General features: G+C 39.2%; 1 pseudogene; it reads right to left on the bottom strand.

Annotated features, from left to right (window-relative positions):
- Positions 1 to 5,271: 5,271 nt before the first annotated feature.
- LOC106969752 (gametocyte-specific factor 1-like) lies at positions 5,272 to 6,945 on the bottom strand (annotated as a pseudogene).
- Positions 6,946 to 11,334: the final 4,389 nt, after the last annotated feature.

The following is an 11,334-nucleotide window of genomic DNA, read 5'->3' as shown; positions in this document are numbered from 1 at the left end:
AGATTGACTTTATTGCCTTTCTCACTCACAGGCTTCCTAGGGAAAACTTCCTATCCGTTGTTCCTGAGACATTATCCTAAACCACCCTACCATGGGATCCCAAACTTGAAAAGCTCCAGTGCAAGCTTCCCATATCCACATCCAAACACACACACACACACACACACACACACACACACACACACACACACACACACCTGGGTCATCCTACCAGGCAGGGGAGGGACAGACACCTGACTCAGGCGTTTGGTCAGTGACTGGTCAGATTCTCTTTCTTGAGAACGTGAATTAAGAGACACAAGACCACAGGCATTTGGGAGAAGGCACTCGAGCCTAAAAGGTCAAGCTTCATGCCTGCAGCTAGTTTGACTTGGTTTCTATTCCTATTCAAAAGAGCTCTGAATAGAATAAACATCTGATATGGTCTGGCCCCTTGCCTGTGATTTCTTCCAATTGGTTCCTTGAAATGCTACCCCCACCCCACTGTGACAGGCGTTCCTTTAATACTGAAGTATAGAAGCATCCCAAAATTTTGCACAGTGTTTTTCTCTACCCTTTTTTTCTCCACCTGCCTATCTGCCTGGAAGATCTCTGCTCTTCAAGAGTTGGATCACATTACATTTCTGTGACATCCCTTTTTGATGCCTCAGACTCTGTCCTCCTATTCTAGCATTGCTCACATCATATTGTGCATATGTGGTTATCTGCTGCTTCCCACAAAACGGCAAGCTTCTGGGGGAGAAGGGACTGTAGCTCATCATCTGCATTCCTTAGAATCTGCATAATAACTGGTAGCTAGAAGGTGCTCAGAAAAGTCTTTGTTGAATAAATTAATGATGCCCAAGCATATATATTAATGACCCTTTGGTATCATTAATTATCATGACAAAAATCAGACTTAGAAGATAGGGATTACTAAACAAAGCAGTTAATACAACAGCAGTTTGCTGCATTATCAAGTCAGGGGAAGGCAATTTCACGTAGTGCTTATGAACTTAAGCATTGGAGTTGGGTGGACTCAGGTTCACATCCCAGCTCAACACTTACTAACTGTGCTAAAATCTTTTTAAGCTATGTTTTCCTCGGGCACCTGGCTGGCTCAGAGAGTTGAGCACCCAACTCTTGATCTCAGCTCAGGTCATGATCTCACGGTTCATGAGATGGGGCCCTGCGCTGGGCTTTGCACTGACAATGTGGAGCCTGCATGGGATTCTCTCTCTCCTCCTCTCTCTTCCCATCTCCCCTTCTCTCTCAAAATAAATAAATAAACTTAAAGAAAAAGATACGTTTTCCTAATCTATACGATGGGGTCGATAACCCATAGCCATGCTTTGCGGAGCTGTGATGAGAACAGAATGAAACAATACGTGTATAAAAGCATAGTCCCTGGCATGTAGAAGGATAATACATTTATTGCTAAGATTTATTATTAAGAATCCTTCAATTCTGTAGTACTTCTGTCCAATTGGTTCTGGGTCCATTAGTATACTGTCAATAGCATTTCCCAAGCTTATAAAATCCAGTTGCTGGGAAGGACCTAACTGAACATTTTAGAAGTCCTGAAATTAGCCTAGTCTGGCTAATCTCTTTAGTGGCACATGCAGATGGTAACTGTATTTGGAAACTGCTATCTTTAATAACTGGCAAAAATTTGGCAATACTTCCTGAATTACTCAACACAGATATTCCCCCTCAAAAAGATAAGCTTAAATCGTAAGGCTGCCAAGCATCACTAAGGAAAAAGGTTTGCAAGGCTATCTCTAACAAAACCTCATGGGTTATATTTATTAGTGAATTAATGTGACCCAGGGCCTGACCCCAAGTCTGAGGTCCCACAGGTTCACTGTTCTCAGGACCTCAGAGACTGATACACATGAATGAAAAGGTACATGAGTCTGAGTTGTCATCTGAAAATCAATTTTTTTTACTGTAATCAAACACATAACAAAATTCATCATCTTGACCATTTTGAAGCGTGCAGTTCAGTTGTATTAAGTACATTCAATATGTTGTACAACCATCACCAGCATCCTTCTCCATTAATATTTTCATCTTATGAAACAAACTCTATAGCCATTAAAGAAGAACTCCCCATTCAGTCCCTTTCCCCCACCCCCTGACAACTGCCATTCTACTTTCTGTCTCTATGACACTTAAAAATAGTCTGAAGAATTAATAGAAGTTGGGAGAGGTGGGGAAGAGAAAGATTGTGGGAGGAAAAGAATTCCAAGCAGAGAGAATAAAATGTGTAAAGAATCTGGGGCAGGAAACCCTCAACCCTTAGGAGGAAGGCAGCCATTGGAGCTGGAGTGTACAGAGAAGGGAGAAAGATTCAAGCTGAAGATGAAGAGGGAAGTGATGGGCATTAGTGTGTTCTAAGTAGGGAAGTGGCATGATCCAGTCCATTTTTAAATGATCACTTGCTACATGGATTAAAGTAGAATGAATGAATGAATGAATGAATGAATGAATGAGGGAGACTAGGAGATTATCCTAATCCTGCAGGTAAAGAAAATTGTGGTATAAAATCAGTGCTGTGGTAGTGAAGACAAAGTGTAGCTGTTGGCTTCAAAGAAATATATAACAAATAAAAATATAACTTTGTGATGGGTTGAAAGAGGAGGAAGAGGGAGATTTCAAGGATGACCACCAAATTTATGGTTTTAGCAGCCAGTCAGTGGAGGTGCCATTTTCTGAGTTGGGGAAATGCAAAGGTGAACCGGATTGGGGAGGATAGGTAAAGAGATCATGAATACAATTTTAGACCTCTTGTATTTATGACAATCTTGTGATTTCTAGTTGGAGATAAATGATGACAATGGTGATGATAGACAGAATTTTACACATGTATTTGTGACAATCCTGTGACATCTAGTTGGAGATAGATGAGATAGATAGATGATAGATAGATAGATAGATAGATAGATAGATAGATAGATAGATAGATAGATAATTTGAGTCAGAAAAGAGATCTGGGACAGAACTATAAATCTGGGGATTCATCAGCATGAATGAAATCTTGGGACAAAGTATTGAGTGAGAAGACAAATACATGTCAATGACTCTACCATGTAGAAGTCAGATGGGAGAGCAGGAAGGAGCAAGTAGATGACAGAATGAGTGGCCTGTGAGGTTAGAAGAAAACCAGGAAGCCAAGAAAATTCAAAAAAGGAGCACCCTTTTATTAAGGGAGAGCCTTGACAATGGGAATGAAATTCTCAACATCCCAGCTGAGAGGCTTCCCTCTCCTCTGCTCTGAGCAGGATACTGGTCAACTCCTACATTGGCTCCTCTCTTCCTCTTTTATATTTGCAGTTCAAGCTCTTATGCTGAAATCCTTTTATCTCTCTAGATATGTTAATGTCATTGGCCAATGTCACAACATTAGCAGGTGACTTACGTGTCTACTAATACAACCCACATTAATAGTTTGACCACCAAAGCAAAGGATACTTTCCAACAGCTCAAGGAAATTTTTCAGTAGGTAAGAAGGCCAATGCTAGTTAATATCATAATCAACTCTTAAGAGGGAAATCTAACTTCTCTCATTTCCACATTCCTAGGAACCCATAGAATATGATTTGTTCATAAACACTGGTGATTCCAAGCAGAAGACAAGCATAGAAGGGACAAAAAAAGGGCAAGATAATTTTTCTGGAGGGTTTGTTTCTTCCTGACTGAGATGTGTTATGGTGAAAAAAAAATCAGCAAGTTTGGCTCTGACAGTAAGTTATGCAGTCTTTGGGAAATCACTTAGTGTCCCTCAACTTTAGTCTTCTCATCTGTAAAGCAACGAAACTGAAGTCAATTTTGTTCAACCCTCCCTCTGGTTCTAATGGTCTGTCATTCTAAAAATACATGACGATTAAAAAAAAAGTAAATGACCGTTTTCAATTTAGCTTAAGCAGAAGTTTGGTCTCTAAATTCATCAGGACACAAAAAAGCACTAGAAGACCCAGAGCCAATGATTTGCAACAACACTTATCAGCCCAATCTGCCATTTGCCATACTGGAAAGAGTGTTAAGTAAAGCAAAACTCTCACTAGTTTTTTGGTCTTTTTAAATGTAAGCTTTCTTAATAATAGTCATTTGAGGTTTTCAACCACAGGGTGTTCATTCCTCTAAGGATTTTAAATAGACGGTCTCTCTAGGACACTAGTGCAGCAAGAAAGAAGGAAAGGAGGGGAGAACAAAAAGAAGGAGGGAGGGGAACAGGGACAGAAGGAGAAAATTTTTAAAAGAAATGGAGTATGTCCTATTAACTAGAAAGAGTGGTTCCCATTAGAAAAGAACATTCTCTTTGACTGTATCACCGACTCTGTGCTCTTAGAACAATGTGGCAAAAAAATTTTAAAAAGGAATTTTGTCTTCATGATAAAAGATTGATTGATTCATTCATTGGTGAGTGACATCAAAGGTGGCAGCATTTTTTCTTCATAATGTACTTGGTGAGAAATAACTGAAATTAGCAACAGACTAAGTTAATGCTAATTATCCCTGGAAACTGAGCATACTTTTAACAAGATTGGTGTAAAAAAGCCATGAGCATATTAATTTTTTTAAGTTGCATATGCAGATATGGCCTTTAGAATCAGACTTATTATTCCACAGGATGCTGCCTATATAAAGAAATGAGGATGGATGGGTGATATATATATGATATATATATTTCATATATATATATGATATATATACACACATATGCAAACACACACACACATAGACTTTTTAAATGCCTTAACTTAGGCACTCAAATGTAGTCTATGAAGCAAGCATATACACTTATCTAAAAGTTGTTATTGATATGGAAATGTTACTATCTATGGAATTCTTTTTTTTAAATTTTTTTCCAATGTTTATTTTTGAGAGACAGAGAAAGAGTGTGAGTGGGGGAGGGGCAGAGAGAGAAGGAGACACAGAATCTGAAGCAGGATCCAGGCTCTGAGGTGTCAGCACAGAGCCCGATGTGGGGTTTGAACTCACGAACCATGAGCTCATGACCTGAGCCGAAGTCGGACACCCAACTGACTGACACACCCAGGCGCCCCTCTATGGAATTCTTTTGGAGTAAAAACTATCTATCCCACCCATGAACCTCTGCCACCAAATTCTCTTTTCCTGAAACAGCCAATGTTATCAGTTTTTATGTACCTTTCAGAAATATTTTATAAAAAGAAGTGAATATATGTATGTATATGTATACATAAGACATACATAACTGTACATACATATAGACATATGTGTATATATGTATAAAACATATATATATATACATATTCCTTTCATTTTGTTACCTCAAAGGAGAGGATGAAATACCCTCTTCAGTTAGTAATATTGTAGAGCTCATTTTTTATCAATACATAATGTTCTTCATTTCTTTTTTGTGGATGTGTGGTATTAAATTGTATGGGTCTATATAATTTGTTTCATCAGGACTCTATTGACAGACATTTAATATTTCACTTAAGTTGTTTTCAATATTTGCTATTAAAAGCAATGCTGCAGTGAATGACTTTGAACATACATCATTTCACACATTTGGCTATATTTGCAGGGAATCCTTCCCAGGAGAGAAATAAAGAGGTCAAAAGGTATGTGCACTTGTAATTTTATTAGGAACTATTTTCTACTTTGCTGTGTGTGTGTTTGTGTGTGTGTGTGTGTGTGTGAATAAGTGATGTATATACAAGGACCAATGATTTACCCAAATGGAAGTTGGGGAAAGTAAGTCTCCCACATACCTATTTCCCACAGTCACTGAATCCCCCACTGAATCCCCCAGAAGAAACCATTGTGACCAGTGTCTTGTGTAAGTTTCCAAATAATATTCTATGCAGATATGTATCTATAATATAAAAACAATCATATATGTATCTATAGGAGAATTATGACAATTTGACAGATATGCACTTTTCTTCTGTTAGTTTGTGGGGATCAGAAGACTCTTGCCAAGAGAGGTTTTTGTTTTTGTTTTTGTTTTTGTTTTTTAAAGTCACAGACAGTTAATCTTTCTACAATGAGATTAGGAGGGAAAAAAAATGAAGAACCCACTGGTAGCAGTAGGAAGCAAGAGCCTTCTAGGGTCTGGCATTTGATGAGATAGATATTCAGTTATTGTGCATTTCCGTTGATTTTACATGGCGGAACATATGGCAGAGATTTGGGAACATGCATGCCTGAAACCAGATTACTGTTACGCTCCCTAACTATGTTGCTTGCAGGGCTGTTGTTCCCACAGTAGTTGGCTGTGCCCACGAAAAATGGGGTGCTGGTCTGTTCCCACAGATTGTTATCCTACTCCTCATGGTAAGGAGGGCACTGCCATGTGTTCTCAGCCAGAGTCTCTTGTCCAAGGTTCCTGGTTTGGTTGACAACATCCTCCTGTTCAATACAACTTTTATCATCACAGTTTGAGATATGGTGGCCAATTTCAGCCTGAGCAACAAGCATTGAAGGGAGAAGTGGCCAATTTGTTTGCGACATCAGGTTATTTCTTTCTGCACTTGATAAGATGATAAGGAAACCTGCAGGCCCCGATCTAGTGGTTTTTGTCATAGGGACATTGTAATAGCTTTTCAGGGTCCAGGGAATCGATGTAAGTTTCTTCCATGTTGGAAATGAAGGAGCTAAATCCAAGTGCTTTTCCCTAGAACTAGACTGCGATGAAATGGACAAATTACATGAAGCAGTCAAGTTTGGGGGCTGGATGTATCTCCTAAAGCAACTGGTTAAACGCTTAACAGAGCTGAGGTATCCGTAAAACAATTGTTTTTCTTCCTCGTGGAGACGCGCCCTTCTTACAGTCGCTTTCTCCCCATACTGGCGCCCCTGCTTCTGGCTTCAGACATTAAGGGGCGGAGACACCCCACTTCCTGCGGCGCTGGTCTTGGCTTTGCGGGAGCCTGGGCCTCCTGGAGCCTCCTTCCCCTTTGAGGGGCACACCACCCTAGGCCCTTCCCACTCTTTAGGTTCCTGTTTGTTTGTTTGTTTGTTTGTTTAATGTTTATTTATTCATTTTAGAGAAGGGGGCGGGGGGGGGGGCGAGGGCGGGCACAGTGAATCCCAAGCAGGCTCCATGCTATCAGCACAGAGCCGGAACTGGGGCTTGAACTCAGTAAGCATTAAATCACCTGAGTGGAGATCAAGAGTCGATGCTTAATGGACTGAGCCACCCAGGTGCTCCAGGAATAACTTTTTTGTTGTCTTGTCATTCTTTATCAGCCCACACACCAACAACATTGTGGATTCCATCAGGAAAGCTATGGTTCTACTGACCTTTACTATGCCTATATATACATTCTGGATGGAAGAGGGGCCATGGATAAGGGTTGAATTTTCTAATCTGTATTCGCTGCAAACATCTGAGATCTTTCATCTTCCCAGTGATAGAGGCTGTGATGGGTCTACTGCTCCCTTTGTTTTGTGTTTTTCTCTTTCTTTACTGGGTTTTCTTAAACACTAGAAGGCTACACATTTGGATTTTAAATTGCAAGCTGCATTCGAAGAATCTCTCCTTAACACAACTCTGTTCACTTCCATCTCTCTGTGCAAACTGCATGGCCCTTGCCGGAGCTCTTTTCTCCCATTATATCTTGCTAAAAGCAACAAAGAGCAGTCAACCCACTGTAATATTCTCAGTTTATCCAAACAGTTCCCTTCGAGGGGGTAGATAAGCAGATGATTTCTTCTCTATGACAGTTCAAGTGACAATTTTACCAAATACTTTAGCCATGGAATAACAAGGTCAACAGCTTTCCAGTCTGCCCAAGAATCTTGCCTATCATCTGTATGTCATAAAGTTCAATCACTATTAAGAGGAATCAGACCTTTGTAAGGTACAGAAAGCCTGTCAAGTCTTACCTTTCATAGAATTCTGTTCCAATGATGTGGCTGTATCACCTAAGTGCCCATAAGCACCAGAGTTTGCTATCACATGCTCAAGGACCCCTGTTCACCAATAGAGTTAATCAAGACAAAGGTAACTGTCCAAAGCTTCTCATCAGCAAGGAAACCAACAGAACAGAGGCACTTAGCAGCTGTCTACTTTCCTTTCTATTCCCTGGCTTTTGTGAGGCCAATACAGAGGACAAACCCTAATCTTGTGCAATTCCCACACATGAACTGTGCTGGTTTGGACTAATGCAGGTTTCTTTTATCTTTCCTGGCTTTGAGGAGACATCAAATTTTCTTCTGGATGAGCTCTGTGGCTCTGCATAGCCAGCAGGCTTAGGCGTCAGGCCCAGAGCACCCTGGAGGCCACATGTGGCTTCATCTGGACAAATACTTTAAAACAAATTCCCTGGCTTTTCTTCAGAGTTACAGAGATGACAGGCAAGTGCCACCCACGTAGTAAGACAGTGTCCAGCACTAACCTGAGGGCCTTCTAGGGTATGGGTAGTATAAACAAGTGAGATGGGTGAGTTAAGCCTGAAATTATAACATTATCTTAGAATTTGGATCACCATCTTACTATAGCATTGAACTGCTGTAGTTCTTTTGTAACGCATCTAAAGTTGTTTTTTTTTTTATCACTTTGACACACCCTTTGGAGAATTAAAATACGGTAGTAAAGCCTAAAAGACTCCGTTGCTTCTAAGTATATTTTATAAAATAAAAAGTAAAATAAAGAATGTGCCAAGATTCTAAGTGTTCAAAATTTCTAATTACTTTAGTATGAGCCAGGAAATTGATGGAAACTGACGCTTATGCTTTTAAACCTTTAAATAAAATGGAGAATTCTAAAAAAGTAAAATGTAAGCCAAGGGCTTTAAGCAGAATATGCTCTTTGTAAAAGATGCGTTATTCTATCAGCATTTACTCTTATGTTTCTAGTATTATCTCATAAGTTTAAGTATATTTTAAGTAATAACCTGGCATTGATTCATCATCTGGTATTTGAGGATTTTTTTTAGACTTTAAATGTCATGTAAATTCAATTCAATTCAGTTATAATGAGTCTTTAGATTGATACTTTATTATTACAATCATTTTAATACACACATTGAGACCAATTTTCTGAAAAATGTTAGATTTTAAAACTATTTTAATTTGTTAGGTTCTTTCACAGCTCACATCAGAATTCATGTGTGCTAGATAGTTTATTCAAATGTTTAAGAGAAAACTAAATCTAAAATTATTATATTTGCTAACTAGTATTTTTCTGGGGGTCTTATGTTGTATGATCTTTCACTCCACCCCCACCTCACATATTGAACTTCTGTTTTTTTTTTTAATGTTTATTTATTTATTTATTTAGAGAGAGCCAGACTGCATGGGGAAGGGTTAGAGAGAGAGGGAGAGAGAGAATCCCAGTGCAGAGCCTGATGTGGGGCCCGATCCCACAAACCATGAGATCAGGTTATCATGATCTGAGCTGAACTCAAGAGTCAGATGCTTAACCAACGGCCACCCAGGTGCCCCTGAACTTCTGCTTTTCTACTGCGTATTCTCAAGATCAGATTTTCCTTATTCATCCTTCTCCCATGCCCATATCTCATTAAATCTATCATCATAGATATATCATTGTACATACCATGAGAAAAAAAACCTTAACATACTGTCACAATGCTTTCTTATCACTCAGAATTTTTGTTTTATAGGAAAAGAACACTTTTCAACTTAAAATGCATATTTCTCCATGTAGTCTTATGTGAAATAGAAAGATCAAGGTTAAGGTAACCCTAAAATGTCTTTGCATTCAGAGCTGCACTCCAATCCAGCTCATTTTGGAAGCATCCAGAACTGTAACCCCATTGGACACTTCCCATTGCTCACGGAACCCTATGAAGCTGCTTACGTGGTGCTATTACGTTTGCCCTCTTTTTCAGGATAAATTCTTATGAACCATGCTGTAAGAATCCTCTCTGATATTGGTTAGCACAGCTGCCAGCTGAGAGTTGGGGTGATGCCCTTCTGGGAAATTAGAGCAGAATATAAAAGCGATGGGCACTAAGTGCCTATTTTGATGGTCTGTTTATCAAACCTGGTTTGATCATTGGATGTGCAAAAATTTTTCCTTATATTACAGTTCGTATCCTTTCCCTCTAACGTCAGTCTAGTAAATCCACAGTCTGTTGGATTTGACTCCCAACTGATGCTCAATTGATGTAGCTCAGACATTTGTGTGGAAATTTACTACAGTGACTCCTCTTCCATCTAATAGGGAAAAAGTTTTGTTCCTATGGTAACTGTTTCAGAGCAACGCATACTTACTATACTTCTAAAATATGCAGCCCATCCTTATGGGAGTACACATCATCTTGAAAGATTTTTTACCCCTTCAACAAACATTGATTTTTTTTTCCTTTTCACCTGATTTCAGAATAACATAAAGCTTTGTTTGTAAGAACTGCTAAGGAAGAGCTTCAGGAAATAAGAACTATGGATGAGACTGGCCCCTGGCAGCTGTCGTGTGAGAGCAGAAACACAGTCCTCAAGTGATTTCTGGGAACCCACGACCAGTCCCTCCATAGCTGTATTTCTACCAGACTCTCTATTTTCCATGCATCATCATGTTTGCTGTGTTTGGGATGTTGCTATGCAAAACGATATAAAAGAGTGGATTTTTTTTCCTGAGGCAATTAAGTTTAGCAAATGCTACTTTAGCATGATGCAAAAGTTCCTTAGAAAAATTTTAGAACTCCTTGGGGAATGATCTAAGAATGTTCATGATAAGAAAGGATAAATTTCAATAATGGCCTAAAATGTCATTCTGCATGATAAAATTCATCAGTTCCAGGGGCTTTGTGACAACTGACATCACTTAAGCCACAGTTTTCAAAAGGGTCCTTATTTGTATTTTGCAAACAAAAGGCCCTTGCCATCTTTTTCTTCAAATTCATTGGCCTCTATCAATTTTTCCCTTTAAAAATTATATACTACAATCCTGTTATAGCCAAAAAATAAAAAATAAAAAAAGAAGGGAAGAAAGAAAGAAAGAAAGAAAGAAAGAAAGAAAGAAAGAAAGGAAGGAAGGAAGAAAGAAAGAAAACACCAAAACTACAACTTACAGCATTTGTTAGAAAAGTTTGCATCATGGGGTGCCTGGGTGGCTTCAGTCAGTCAAACTGACTCTTGGTTTCGGCTCAGGTCATGATCTCATGGTTTGTGAGTTCGAGATCCACATCAGGCTCTGTGCTTACAGCACAGAGCTTGCTTGGGATTCTCTTTCTCCCTCTCTCTCCGACTCTCTCTCTCTCTCAAAATAAATAAACATTAAAGAAAAACTTTTAAAAAAGTGTGCATCATGGTCTCCTTTTCATTTTATCTTTCTTTTGTGGGTGTGTGTGTGAATCGCTTTCAGAGCTCACTCACAGAAAGAGGGGTGTGGATTCT

The sequence above is a fragment of the Acinonyx jubatus genome, chromosome B4, assembly GCF_027475565.1.
Source record: "Acinonyx jubatus isolate Ajub_Pintada_27869175 chromosome B4, VMU_Ajub_asm_v1.0, whole genome shotgun sequence".
NCBI lineage: Eukaryota > Metazoa > Chordata > Mammalia > Carnivora > Felidae > Acinonyx > Acinonyx jubatus.
The sequence above is the reverse complement of the archived record's forward strand: the minus strand, read 5'-3'. Positions and strand labels throughout refer to the sequence as shown.